Source organism: Phyllobates terribilis, unplaced genomic scaffold (assembly GCF_046119375.1).
Source record: "Phyllobates terribilis strain yellow unplaced genomic scaffold, ASM4611937v1 Scaffold_1__5_contigs__length_1240528914, whole genome shotgun sequence".
In the NCBI taxonomy this organism is placed as follows: Eukaryota; Metazoa; Chordata; class Amphibia; order Anura; family Dendrobatidae; genus Phyllobates; species Phyllobates terribilis.
Genome location: NW_027362761.1, coordinates 1,034,866,215 through 1,034,881,368, shown reverse-complemented (window position 1 = coordinate 1,034,881,368; position 15,154 = coordinate 1,034,866,215).

Below are 15,154 nucleotides of genomic sequence, written 5' to 3'. Positions count from 1 at the left end.
ACAAATATCCTTTTTTTCTCCCTCCCTACAGAGCTACTTGGGAGGAGCAACCAACAACCACGTCCACAGCCTGCTGATTGCCATATCAATAGCAGGTAATTCCCGACCTACATTCTAGTCAGCCATAAACAATCACCGCTCAATACTATCCCCACTCATCCAACCCTCCTGTGCCCTATCTTAGGCACTTCCTGTTCTCCACCACAGGCACCACCACGTGCTGCCAACGAACCACCGTACCCACTACTAAGTCCTATCAACAGGTAACTACAGACGATAACCTACCCAACCCCCCCCCCCATCGTTTCTTAATATACCTATCTAACATATCCCTATCTGTCCCACTAGGTCCACGAACCTCTGACTCTTCAACCATCAACTCCGACCGACCATCACAAGATTCTGAGAAGCAACCCATTTTTTATCTATTAATTAATATTTTTTATGTACTTTTATCTAGTGTATACCTATCTATTTTAATACCTATCTACGTATCCCACCCAGTGACATCACTGGGTCTTAGCCCTTTTATCTTTTTTAATCAGCTTTGTATCAATAAAATAAAATTACTTCTTGTACTTGCAAAACTCTCGTGCCCTCTCTTTGCTCACTACCACCAGCGCGAATTTACACTTCCTAAACCAGATTAACACTAACTTGGACTCCCCTGGTTCCCTGTCCACAAATTCGCTGCCACTGATAGTGACGAGCCTTACTGCGCCTCCTTCACCCAATATCAACATTAAACAACTGAATGAACATCCTCCGATCCCGGTGATTCCATAATTTTTGCCAGGGGTTGTAGGCAGACATTCTCCTCAAGATTTTTTGATATCAGAAACCATGGTTCCAGCAAATATGACATGTCATCCAGGTCCTTCAGAGTAAAGTAGTCCTACACCAGGACACTAACACCACCATGTTCGACTTTTGGACTGTTGGTATGACAGGTGTGTGCCGTTCCAAATCAAGTCCTATAGGTTTAATTAAACACACCTGGACTCCAATGAAGGAGTAGAACCATCTCAAGGAGGATCACAAGGAAATGGACATCATGTGACTTAAATATGAGTGAGCAAAGGGTCTGAATACTTATGACCATGTGATATTTCAGTTTTTCTTTTTTAATAAATTTGCAAAAATGTCTACATTTCTGTTTTTTTTCAGTCAAGATGGGGTGCAGAGTGTTTAATGAGAAAAAAATGAACTTTTTACAATTTACAATTTACCAAATGGCTGCAATGAAACAAAGAAAATTTAAAGGGGTCTGAATACTTTCCGTACCCACTGTATATATCTAATATCTTTCTATCATCTATCTATCTATCTATCTATCTATCTATCTATCTATCTATCTATCTATATCTTTATATAAGACTGCTTTATTATTTTTCACATCTAGTTTTAAGTTACATAGAATATTATAGTATGTAAAAGATAATGTTAAAACTGCACTTCATACAGATACGAGCCGAGAAAACAATCGCACACTCGCATTGCACTGGCATGACAAAAAGTAAACCATATGGATTCCACTTTTCTGGATGAGAAAGGGACTGATTTTTTATATGCTACTGCAGGGGTCCTCAAACTTTTTAAACAGGGGGCCAGTTCACGGTCCCTCAGACCATTGGAGGGCCGGAATATAGCTTTTAAAAAAAACTATGAACAAATTCCTATGCACACTGCAGATATCTTATTTTGAAGTAAAAAAAAAAATACAGGAACAAATACAATATTTAAAATGAAGAACAAGTAAAGTTAAATCAACCGGTATTTCAATAGGTAGGTAACTGTACCCAATAGGCAGCATAGGTCCCCAATAGGTAGGTAAATGTACCCAATAGGCAGCATAGGTCCCCAAAAGGCAGGTGAATATCCCCAATAGGCAGGTAAATGTCCCCAATAGGCAGGTAAATATCCCCAATAGGCAGCATAGGTCCTCAATAGGCAGCATAGGTCCTCAATGGGCAGGTAAATATCCCCAATAGGCAGGTAAATATCCCTAATAGGCAGCAAAGGTCCCCAATAGGCAGCAAAGGTCCCCAATAGGCAGCATAGGTCCCCAATAGGCAGCATAGGTCCTCAATGGGCAGGTAAATGTTCCCAATAGGCAGGCTGTTTCCCCCTTATAATGCCATATGCAGGCTGTTCCCCCCCTTATAATGCCCCATGCAGGCTGTTCCCCCCTAATAATGCCCCATGCTGGATGCCACCCCCCATATAATGCCCCATGCAGGATGTCCCTTTCTCACACCATATAATGCCCCATGCAAGGTATCACTCCCCTGTCTTTATAATGCCCCATGCAGGATGTCCCTTTCCCTCCATATAATGCCCCATGCAGGATGTCACCCCCCATATCATGCCCCATGCAGGATGTCACCCCCCATATAATGCCCCATGCAGGATGTCACCCCCCCATATAATGCCCCATGCAGGATATCACTCCCCTGTCTTTATAATGCCCCATGCAGCATCTCACCCCCCCATATAATGCAGCATGTCACCCCCCCATATAATGCCCCATGCAGCATGTCACCCCCCCATATAATGCCACATGCAGGATGTCACCCCCCCCATATTATGCCCCATGCAGCATGTCACCCCCCCATATTATGCCCCATGCAGCATGTCACCCCCCCATATTATGCCCCATGCAGCATGTCACCCCCCATATTATGCCCCATGCAGCATGTCACACCCCCATATTATGCAGCATATCACCCCCCCATATTATGCCCCATGCAGCATGTCACCCCCCCATATTATGCCCCATGCAGCATGTCACCCCCCATATAATGCCCCATGCAGGATATCACTCCCCTGTCTTTATAATGCCCCATGCAGCATGTCACTCCCCCCATATAATGCCCCATGCAGCATGTCAGCCCCCCATATAATGCCCCATGCAGCATGTCACCCCCCATATAAATGCCCCATGCAGCATGTCACCCCCCATATAATGCCCCATGCAGCATGTCACCCCCCCATATAATGCCACATGCAGGATGTCACCCCCCCATATTATGCCCCATGCAGCATGTCACCCCCCATATTATGCCCCATGCAGAATGTCACCCTCCCATATTATCCACCATGCAGCATTTCACCCCCCATATTATGCCACATGCAGCATGTCACCCCCCCATATAATGCCCCATGCAGCATGTCACCCCCCCATATAATGCCCCATGCAGCATGGCAGCCCCCATATAATGCCCCATGCAGCATGTCACCCCCCATATAATGCAGCATGTCACCCCCCATATAATGCCCCATGCAGCATGTCACCCCCCATATAATGCCACATGCAGGATGTCACCCCTCCATATTATGCCCCATGCAGCATGTCACCCCCCCATATTATGCCCCATGCAGCATGTCACCCCCATATTATGCCCCATGCAGCATGTCACCCCCCATATTATGCCCCATGCAGCATGTCACCCCCCCATATTATGCCCCATGCAGCATGTCACCCCCCCATATTATGCCCCATGCAGCATGTCACCCCCCATATTATGCCCCATGCTGGATGTCCCTTTCCCCCCATATCATGCCCCATGCAGGATGTCACCCCCCCATATTATACCCCATGCAGGATGTCACCCCCCCATATTATACCCCTTGCAGGATGTCACCCTCCATATAATGACCTATGCCTCCATACATTAAAAAAAAAAAAATCCAATACTCACCTCACTTCTCACTTGCTGCCGCTGCTCTGGTCTGGACTCCAGCATCGCGGCGGCGTTGTCCGCTCTGCTCTGCCTGTGACGGCACTCGGGAGGGCGCGGTGTAAAGACGTCACCGCGCCCTCTGACCTGAGACGTCACAGGAAGCGCAGAGCACGGAAGACAGCGGATCTGCAGAGGCACGGGGAGAGGTAAGTATCCGCCTGCCGGGGCCCTGAGCAAGCGGGGGGAAGGGCGGGCAATGGCACCGCTCTCCTCTCCTCCGCCCATAGCCCGGCGGGCCGTAGTTTGAGGACCCCTGTGCTAGTGTAAGCGAACCCCAGCACTTATTCTTGTATATAAATGAATAATGTTCAATTTCCACATATTAAATAAAAAGAAAAACATTACATGGGATTGTATAGTGTTTCAAAATATTGAGAATTTTTCCCCTAACACAAATGGTTAGATTTACAAAATAAAATCCACCAGAATTGTATCGCAATGGTGTGTGGCACATTTTTCTTTTTACAATTTGTTTAAAAGTTTTGAAAAGTGTCAAGAGATAGAGGTGTAGCTAAGACAAGTTATTAAATGTACTAAGTTAGTTATGAATGTATGTCTTTTTATTGTGCAAATAACCCAGAAGTGTGTATAATATTCCTAGTCAGTTGTATGACATGTATATATCCAGTTTACTAAATTGAAACCTCTTATAACACTAAAAATAATTAAATATAAAATATATGTATAAATGTATTCCATTCCATCCATGTGAATAAAGGACAGCGTTCCCACAGTTAGCACTGATAATGGCTGGGGAATTTAATCAATTGAAGAGTATACATTTGAAGCCTTCTCACTTTCAATTAATATTTCATCTGCCTAATTTTATCTGGCAGGTTAATGCAGGTATATTTTTTTCTAAGGGTTCTGAATTTGCAGCTTACTTCTGTGTAAAGTAATGGTGTCATGTTAAATTATCTAGGTCAATGAATTAAAAGCTTTGAAAATGAGACCAGGAAAAACTTGTTTAACCCTGCTTCCATTAGAGGACTAAGGTACAAGAGAAGTACTTAAAGGAGCATCATACAGGTACGAAATAAAAAAGATGAGATATTACGTTTCTTAGAACCATCTGCCACATAAACATTAATGTATTGCATTTTCTTTGTTTATAATATATGCGTTCTTTCTATATGACTGAGTGTACTTTGGAAAACCTGAACACCAGTGACAAGTGTGATGTGACTATTACTACCCTTGCACTATCTACAGTATCCTACTCCCTTGGAGGCCAGTGGCAATGGCCTGTGATGTAGTATGGTGGAGGCCATTATAGCTAATAGCAAAAAGTCTGTTACTGAAGAAGTTGAACCTAATAAGACTAAGGCTATGTGCCCACGATGTGGAAATGCACAGGATTTTTTTCCTGAGCGTTTCAGCATCTCCCTGGCAGAAAAAATGCATGCGGATTGTACATGCGTTTTCCTGCCAGGGACATGCGGAAGTGAAGCGTTGTTCACATGCATTTCCGCATGCGGGTTGACAAGCGCTTTCTAAGCGATTTTAGCATCACTTGGAAAGTGCTTGACAACTCGGTCACACTATATAAATCCATGCAACCGGCATGGATTTATATAGTGTGACCGAAAGAATGTTAAAAAATAAAAAATAAATATTATATTTACCTTCTGATGGCCCCCGGTGTCTTTATTCGATGCGTCTCTGCTTGCCGGCAGGTAGCGGTACACTGAAGGACCTGCCAACGTCAGCGGTCGCGTGACCCGTCACATGACTAAATGACGTCAACGCAGGTCCTTTAGTCTACTGCGAGCTGCTGTCAAGCAGAGACAAGGACACCAGAGGCCATCAGAAGGTAAGTATAATATTTATATTTTATTTTATTCTTTTTTTTACAAGTTCTATGGTACCTGGGTCTGGAGGAGAGTCTCATCTTCTCCAAACCCGGGTACTATCCGCACATTGAAATGCATGAAATGCGCATCTACAGATGCAGTGATGCGGATGACATGTAGTCCAATGCAAGTCAATGGTGGCGAAAACGCAGTGCTTCCGCAAACTAATTGGTAGTTCTACGTTTTTTTCCACAATGATAATCTGCAGCGGAAATTTCTGCAGCATGTGCACAGCACATGCGGATTATCATTGGGGACCATGGCAGACCTTCTGTAACGGGTCTGGGAGGCGGAACCTCTGGGCTACAATACAAGGGGGCGGTCCTTGTAAGGGAGCGGGTGGCGACCAGGCAGGTAGTCACAGGAGGTGACCAGGACAGGCTCTGGGTGTACGGGCAGGAGGACACGGCAAGTGATCGGGGCAGTCTCTGGATAAAGGGTAGGTACGACCTGTGATGGCTGAACCTCCAGGTAGGCTAGCAAGGCAGATGGAGAATGTGTGCTCCCAGGTGAGCAAGCGAGAGTCTCTGGAATAGCAGGTGGTCACAGCACGTGACGGCGGAGCCTCCAGGTAGGCATGCAGGCAGGTAACGGAGAAGCGCTCCCAGGTGAGCGGGCAAGAGTCTCAGGAATAGCTGGTGGTCACAGCACGTGACAGCGGAGCCTCCGGGCAGGCAAGCAGGCAGGTAGCGGAGAAGCGCTCCCAGGTGAGCGGGCAAGAGTCTGGAGTAGCTGGTGGTCACAGCACGTGACAGCGGAGCCTCCGGGCAGACAAGCAGGCAGGTAGCGGAGAAGCGCTCCCAGGTGAGCGGGCAAGAGTCTGGAGTAGCTGGTGGTCACAGCACGTGACAGCGGAGCCTCCGGGCTGGCAAGCAGGCAGGTAACGGAGAAGCGCTCCCAGGTGAGCGGGCAAGCTGGTCCATAGACAGACTGACCGGAGTTGTAAGGCAGACCGTCGGACCTCAGGCAAGCAGGCAGGTAGCTGAGGTGCGCTCCCAGGTGAGCGGGCAGGCTGGTCCTTAGACAGACTGACAGGAGTAGTAAGGCAGACCGTCGGACCTCAGACTAGCAGACAGGTAGCAAGTAATCAGGCAGGAATCTGACAGGTAACTGGCAGGTAACTGGCAACGGGACCTGAGGGCTGAAGCACAGGTGAGACACAGGTGCAAACAACATTGCTCGGGCACCTCCATTTTGGAGGAGGTGCCTTATATATGATGAAGTCCTCCGGCCATTGGCCGGGGACTCCTTAGGACGGCGCGCGCGGCCCCTTTAAGAGGAGGGGAGGGCGCGCGCGCGCGCCCTAAGCACAGGGGCCGGGAAGGAGCGCGCGCTGAGAGCAGAGCGGGAGGAGGACGCCGGGAAGGAGCGCGCGCTGACAGCAGAGCGGGAGAGGGACGCCGGGCACGGGGCAGAGCGGTGAGGGGAGCAGCGTCCCTGCCTAGCAGAGGGCAGGGACGCCGGCACTACAGTACCCCCCCCTTTAGGCCCCCCCTTTTTTAGGCCAGACAGAAATTTAGCTAGGATGAGAGGGGCATGGATGTTCTCCCGGGGCTCCCACGTTCTCTCCTCAGGACCAAACCCCTTCCAATCTACCAGAAAAAAGGTCTTTCCTCTTACCCTTTTGGTGGCAAGAATGTTCTCTACCTCAAACTCGTCCTCAGCAGAAACCGGAGCAGGAGGCGTACCTGTAGACTTGGAAAAAGAGTTAAGTACCACAGGTTTGAGGAGAGATACATGGAAGGAGTTAGGGATCCGTAAGTTGGCCGGGAGTTTCAATTTATAGGCCACTGGGTTGATCTGACTGGTGACCTCCAGAGGTCCGATGAACCGAGGCCCTAACTTGTAAGAGGGTATCTTGAGTCGAACATATTTAGATGAGAGCCAGACCTTATCTCCTGGACGAAATTGAGGAGGATCCAGGCGTTTTTTGTCAGCGTGTCTTTTCATCCGCTCGGACGACTGAAGGAGTGCGGATCGGGTACTCTCCCAAATGGAGGAAAATTTGCTAACGAGAGATTCCGCAGCCGGGTTGTCCACCGAGGTGGAGACAGGAAAAGGAATCCGAGGATGCTGACCAAAGACTACAAAAAAACGGGGATTTGGAGGAGGATTCGCTCTCGTGATTATTGTAAGAGAACTCGGCCCATGGTAGGAGATACACCCAGTCAGAATGGTGGGCATTAACGAAGTGCCGGAGGTAACTGGTCAGGTTCTGATTGATCCGCTCCACTTGACCATTGGACTGTGGGTGGTAAGCGGAAGAGAAGTCCAGGGTGACGTCTAGTAGTTTACAAGTGGCTCTCCAGAAGCGTGAGGTGAACTGTACCCCACGATCCGACACGATGTGGAGGGGCAGGCCATGAAGATGGAAGATGTGACGAATAAAGTCTCTAGCTAGCTCGGGTGCAGACGGGAGGCCTGGCAGGGGAACGAAATGAGCCATCTTGGAGAAGCGGTCAGCGACCACCCAAATGACCGTACAACCGGCAGAGAGTGGGAGGTCAGTTATGAAGTCCATTGCAATATGCTGCCAGGGGGCAGCAGGTACTGGGAGCGGAAGGAGGCGACCGGCTGGCAGATGTCTCGGAACCTTGTTGCGGGCGCAGGACACACAGGCAGAAACAAAGTCTATTACATCCTTGTGCAGGGTAGGCCACCAGTAGTGCCGGGAAATAAGCTGGAGGGTCTTCTTCTGACCAGCGTGGCCAGCCAGTTTAGACGAGTGACCCCAGTGAAGGATCTTCTCCCGATCAGGTACTGATACGAACGTCTTTCCGGGAGGGAGACGATTTAGACTCACGGGAGCCACCTGCATTACTCTGGCGGGATCGATGATGTGTTTCGGATCTTCCTCGAGATCAGATACCAGAAAGGATCGAGACAAGGCGTCCGCCTCGACGTTTTTGTCAGCCGGGCGAAAATGAAGGACAAAATCAAAACGAGCAAAAAACAAGGACCACCGGGCTTGGCGCGGGTTAAGTCTCTGGGCATGCTGGAGGTAAGCCAAGTTCTTGTGGTCAGTGTAAATTATTACCGGGTGAAGAGCCCCCTCAAGCAGGTAACGCCACTCCTCCAATGCCAGTTTGATGGCCAATAACTCTCGATCTCCTATGGAATAATTGCGCTCAGAGGAGGAGAAGAGTTTAGAGAAGAAGCCGCAAGTTACCATCCTCCCGGAAGAAGATTTTTGAGTAAGTACCGCTCCAGCTCCAGAGGAGGAGGCGTCCACTTCCAGGAAGAACTGCTTGTTGCCGTCCGGGCGATGCAGCATCGGGGCGGAAGAGAAGGCCTGTTTTAAGGAAAGAAAGGCTTCTTCTGCTTCGGGCGGCCACTCTTTGGGATTAGTACCCTTACGGGTGAGCACGGAAATTGGGGCAGTCCGGGAAGAGAAGTGTGGTATGAAGAGGCGGTAGTAGTTGGCGAAGCCCAGGAACCGCTGAATGGCCTTCAACCCCTCCGGTCGGGGCCATTTCTCGATGGCAGACAGTTTCTCTGGATCCATTCGTAGGCCGGTCTGAGAAATAATGTAGCCCAAAAACGGAAGCGAGGTCTGCTCAAAGAGGCACTTCTCGTATTTAGCGAAGAGGTGATTCTGCCTGAGCCTGAGCAGGACCTGACGAACGTCCCTCCGGTGAGTCTGGAGATCCGGAGAGAAGACCAAGATGTCGTCCAGGTACACCACTACGCAGGAGTAGAGAAGGTCCCGGAAGATGTCATTGACCAACTCTTGAAAGACGGCAGGAGCGTTACAGAGACCAAAGGGCATTACCAGGTATTCATAGTGGCCGTCCCGGGTGTTGAATGCCGTCTTCCATTCATCCCCTTGACGGATACGAACCAGGTTGTACGCCCCACGGAGGTCTAGTTTGGTGAAGATTCTAGCCCCCCTTAGACGATCAAATAATTCTGGAATGAGCGGAAGGGGGTACTTATTCTTCACCGTGATCTGGTTTAGGCCTCTATAGTCTATACAGGGACGGAGAGAGCCGTCCTTCTTTTTGACGAAAAAGAAGCCTGCTCCCGCCGGGGAGGTAGATTTCCGGATGAATCCCCTGGCCAGATTCTCCTCAATATATTCGGACATCGACCGGGTCTCAGCAGCGGATAAAGGATAAATACGCCCACGGGGAGGAGTAGTACCGGGTAACAGGTCGATGGGACAGTCGTATGGTCTATGAGGGGGTAATGTCTCTGCCTCCTTTTTATTAAAGACATCAGTATAAGACCAATAAGGAATTGGAAGTCCAGGTAGATTAGCTGGGGTAGGAGAGGGACGGACGGGATGGACGGGAACCAGGCAGGTCTTATGACAGTCTTGTCCCCAGCGAAGGACTTCTCCGGTTTGCCAGTCAAGCACGGGTGCATGTTTCTGGAGCCAAGGCAGACCTAGCAAGAGGGCGTGAGAGAGTCCAGGCAGAACATGAAAGGAGATACTTTCAGAATGCAGCATTCCCACCTGCAGAGTAATGGATTCGGTGATGAGTTGGATGGGGCGTGGTAAGAGCCCCCCATCCACGGCAGCCACAGACAAGGGTACAGCCAGAGGTTTGGTGGGGATGCGGTATTTCTCTACCAGGGACTGTGAAATAAGATTCCCGGCTGCTCCAGAGTCAAGTTGGGCTAGTTCGAAATAACGGTTCTCCCCGTAGACGATTGAAACTGACAACAGCAGGGATGGAGAGGATTTATTCTTGTCTAGGTGGACCTCTCTGAGCGAACCTAGACACAGGCGTTTCCCGACCTCTCCGGGCAGGCACGGATCCGGTGCTCCTTACTGCCACAGTAGAAGCAGGTCCCCTCGGCACGGCGTAAGTCCTGACGGGTCTTGGCCATCTTGGTCTGGTCGACCTGCATAGGCTCAGGAGGGTGTACCTGGTTAGAGACAGAAGGAGTGACGGGTTTCAGAAAAGTAGGAGCTAGACGTGGTAACCTCCTCTCATGGGTGACCTCTCTGGCACGCTCCTGGAACCGTAGGTCAATCCGGGTGGCAAGAGTTATTAAGTCATCGAGAGTGGTAGGAATGTCCCGACCGGCAAGTTCATCTTTAATACGGCCGGACAGACCCTCCCAGAAGACGGAAACCAGAGCGTCGTTATCCCAGGCCAGCTCCGAGGCAAGGGTACGGAACCGTATGGCATATTGGCCCACGGTGAGACTCTCCTGACGGAGGCGTAGCAACGATGATGCAGATGAGGTCTTCCGTCCGGGTTCGTCGAAGACTTTCCGGAAAGCCGTGAGAAAAGCAGGCAAGTTGGACACCAGGGGGTCTCCTCTCTCCCATAGAGGATTTAGCCAGGCCAGGGCCTCCCCGGTGAGATGGGACATGATGAAGGCAATTTTGGCCCGGTCGGAGTTAAACTGGTGGGACAAAAGTTCAAAGTGCAGGGTGCACTGATTTAAGAAGCCCCGAGCCTGGACGGAGTCGCCTCCGAAGCGAGGAGGTGCAGAAAGCCGGGGTCCGGGGTAGGATACCATGGTATTAGTGGGCAGCGGAGCTGCCGGATTGCAAGATATGGCACTGGCGGAGGTTGTTGGTGGATCAGACAGAGTGTTCAGGCGAGTATTGACATTCCGCAGGTGACCCAGGATGGACTCCTGTTGGGACCTCTGACGGGACAGTTCAAGACAGAGGTCCGAGAGCGAGGGAGCTTGGGTGCCACCGGGTTCCATGGCCCGAGCAAACTGTAACGGGTCTGGGAGGCGGAACCTCTGGGCTACAATACAAAGGGGCGGTCCTTGTAAGGGAGTGGGTGGCGACCAGGCAGGTAGTCACAGGAGGTGACCAGGACAGGCTCTGGGTGTACGGGCAGGAGGACACGGCAAGTGATCGGGGCAGTCTCTGGATAAAGGGTAGGTACGACCTGTGATGGCTGAACCTCCAGGTAGGCTAGCAAGGCAGATGGAGAATGTGTGCTCCCAGGTGAGCAAGCGAGAGTCTCTGGAATAGCAGGTGGTCACAGCACGTGACGGCGGAGCCTCCAGGTAGGCAAGCAGGCAGGTAGCGGAGAAGCGCTCCCAGGTGAGCGGGCAAGAGTCTGGAGTAGCTGGTGGTCACAGCACGTGACAGCGGAGCCTCCGGGCTGGCAAGCAGGCAGGTAACGGAGAAGCGCTCCCAGGTGAGCGGGCAAGCAGGTCCATAGACAGACTGACCGGAGTTGTAAGGCAGACCGTCGGACCTCAGGCAAGCAGGCAGGTAGCTGAGGTGCGCTCCCAGGTGAGCGGGCAGGCTGGTCCTTAGACAGACTGACAGGAGTAGTAAGGCAGACCGTCGGACCTCAGACTAGCAGACAGGTAGCAAGTAATCAGGCAGGAATCTGACAGGTAACTGGCAGGTAACTGGCAACGGGACCTGAGGGCTGAAGCACAGGTGAGACACAGGTGCAAACAACATTGCTCGGGCACCTCCATTTTGGAGGAGGTGCCTTATATATGATGAAGTCCTCCGGCCATTGGCCGGGGACTCCTTAGACGGCGCGCGCGGCCCCTTTAAGAGGAGGGGAGCGCGCGCGCGCGTGCCCTAAGCACAGGGGCCGGGAAGGAGCGCGCGCTGAGAGCAGAGCGGGAGGAGGACGCCGGGAAGGAGCGCGCGCTGACAGCAGAGCGGGAGAGGGACGCCGGGCACGGGGCAGAGCGGTGAGGGGAGCAGCGTCCCTGCCTAGCAGAGGGCAGGGACGCCGGCACTACACCTTCTGCCAAGTGTTTTTTAAGCGTTTCTGCAGCGTAATTGCCACTGCGGAAACGCTTAAAAAACGCATCGTGGGCACACAGCCTTAAATGATAAACAGCATCAGACTGGATGGTATTCACACATGACACTGACAGTTTTCATATACGTAGACTGTTATACCCAAGAGCATTTTACATTTCTTCTTAACTATGATCTCACAATAATAAAGAATCATATCTGCAGATCCTTCTTTACCACTTCTTGCAAAGTGGCTGTAGCAGCTACCATTCTAGATGCTTCCATGAAGTAAGACATACATCTTCTACATCTTCCATGCAAAGCTGATGCCTCGCAGTTCACCGCTGTTACAGGGCGACACTGTCCAACCCAAAGTAGTCTCAGGATCATGAATAGTTCTGCTTCACTGGTGCTCCCACTTATATTATAGTTTGGGCCTCTCCTAGCTTCACACTAGGCTGTACTCATTTCCCGGGTTAGTGCTTCTGCCACTTTTCTGGATTTCTGTTCTGGTAGAATTTGCTGTCTGACTGGTTAATGCTCTCTGTGCTGTAACTACAGGCAATCTGGTCTACAAGGTCTCAACAACTACTTATATTACTGAGCTTCCCACTAACTGCTAAACCTTTCCTTATCAAAACCCTTTCACGTAGCAGTAGTATTTCATAGTACATTTTATTAAACAATGTGGAAAGTAAACATTTTATTACCATGACACATACATTAATTATAACATCTTCAGGGGATGCTTATCACTCTTCCGTTCTCTTATATATATCCTATTAACTTATTTATTAAACTGTTGCTTTATATTATGCTTTATAACAGACAGTCACATTGGTATTTCATGGCCACCAGAGCAGAGTCCTTTAAGCCTTCTCCTACCTGCAGACATCCCTGGTGCCTTTTTGGATTAGGCCCAGCGTGATGTCATTATTGTGACATTAGTACAGGTCTACTAATCAAAGAAAGTGCCAGGAATGTGAGCAGGTAGGCTTGCGAGGCTCAGCTCTAGTGGCCATGGACTACCGACATGGCTGCAAATCTTTTTGCTCAATTCTGTTGTTCAGTGCACAATGGAACAATTCCTCACACAGAAAAATTCTAGTATAAAATAAAAATGCATACATGGATTTATGACATGGATCTGAACCAGGGTCCTGTGAACCTTTTTGCATAACTCTAAGTAGAGTTTAAAAGTTGTTTCCTAACAGCGTCCGCAGCACTTCAAACTTCATAGGGGGCATGATAAAAAAATCTTATTTTGAAGAAAGATATTTTAATAATGAATTCTCAAACTTAATGAGCAAAATTGGTGAGACCATACAGGCAACTCATTAAAAATAGAAGTTTGACCATATTTCCAAATGTTATACCAATCATATAACACTAAAGCTCCAATCCATCAAGACCAGCATTGTTCATATCAGTCTAGATGAAGGGGAAAGCTGGAGTCAGAGGCTCCTAATTTATTAAGAGGTGTACACAGGGGCGGACACAGACTGTAGTGGGCCCCTGTGCAAGAATTTTTTTGGGGCCCCCCCCCTGCGCTTCATAAGGCAACAAAGTTATGTAAACATAACCCCCCCATGTGCAGCTCTCATCCCCCCCATGTGCAGCTCACCCCCCCGATGCATCTCTCATCCCCCCCCGTGCATCTCTCACCCCCCCATGTGCATCTCTCACCCCCCCATGTGCATCTCTCACCCCCCCATGTGCATCTCTCACCCCCCCATGTGCATCTCTCACCCCCCCATGTGCATCTCTCATCCCCCCCATGTGCATCTCTCATCCCCCCCATGTGCATCTCTCATCCCCCCCATGTGCATCTCTCATCCCCCCCATGTGCATCTCTCACCCCCCCCATGTGCATCTCTCATCCCCCCCATGTGCATCTCTCATCCCCCCCCATGTGCATCTCTCATCCCCCCCCATGTGCATCTCTCATCCCCCCCACTCCTAGTTAATTAATTGTATTTAAGAAAAATAAAACTTGTTATACTTACCCCCATGCGATCCCTGCAGAATCCTGGCGCTCGTCCATGTCGCTGCCACCAGGCTCTCCTGACATTCGGCCATGTGACGGTGCCACATACATAGCCAACAGCTTTTGTTTTGGCCAAAAGATTTTTAAAGCCGCCACCACGATAAGGTAGACTCTTCTGGCCGGGCCCTACTCTAACCTATTAAAATTTTCTTAAAATATCCAATACTCTTTTTAGATATATTTTTATTTAGTTTTCTTTAAGGGAATGTGTCATATCCATTTTTTTTTTAAAATGACCAATAATACCACATACAGGGAATACCGCCACACCATCACCAGACCACATATTACCACAACATAGTGACCGAATAATACCACACAGAAGGGAGAAAAACTGCCACACCATGACCAGACCACATATTACCACCACATTACTAATATTACCACCACATTACTAATATTACCATAAGTGTCATTATACACGGGAGCTCTATACATGGTATGTATAATGTAAGTGTCCAGGTAATCTAGTGATCACCAGTGACATTATACACAGGAGCTCTGTATATAGTGTCAGTGTACAGGTAATACAGTGATCACCAGTGACATTATACACAGGAGCTCTGTATATAGTGTACAGGTAATACAGGGATCACAAGTGAAATTATACACAGGAGCTCTGTATATATTGTCAGTGTACAGGTAATACAGTGATCACCAGTGACATTATACACAGGAGCTCTGTATATAGTGTCAGTGTACAGGTAATACAGTGATCACCAGTGACATTATACACAGGAGCTCTGTATATAGTGTACAGGTAATACAGGGATCACCAGTGACATTATACACAGGAGCTCTGAATATATTGTCAGTGTACAGG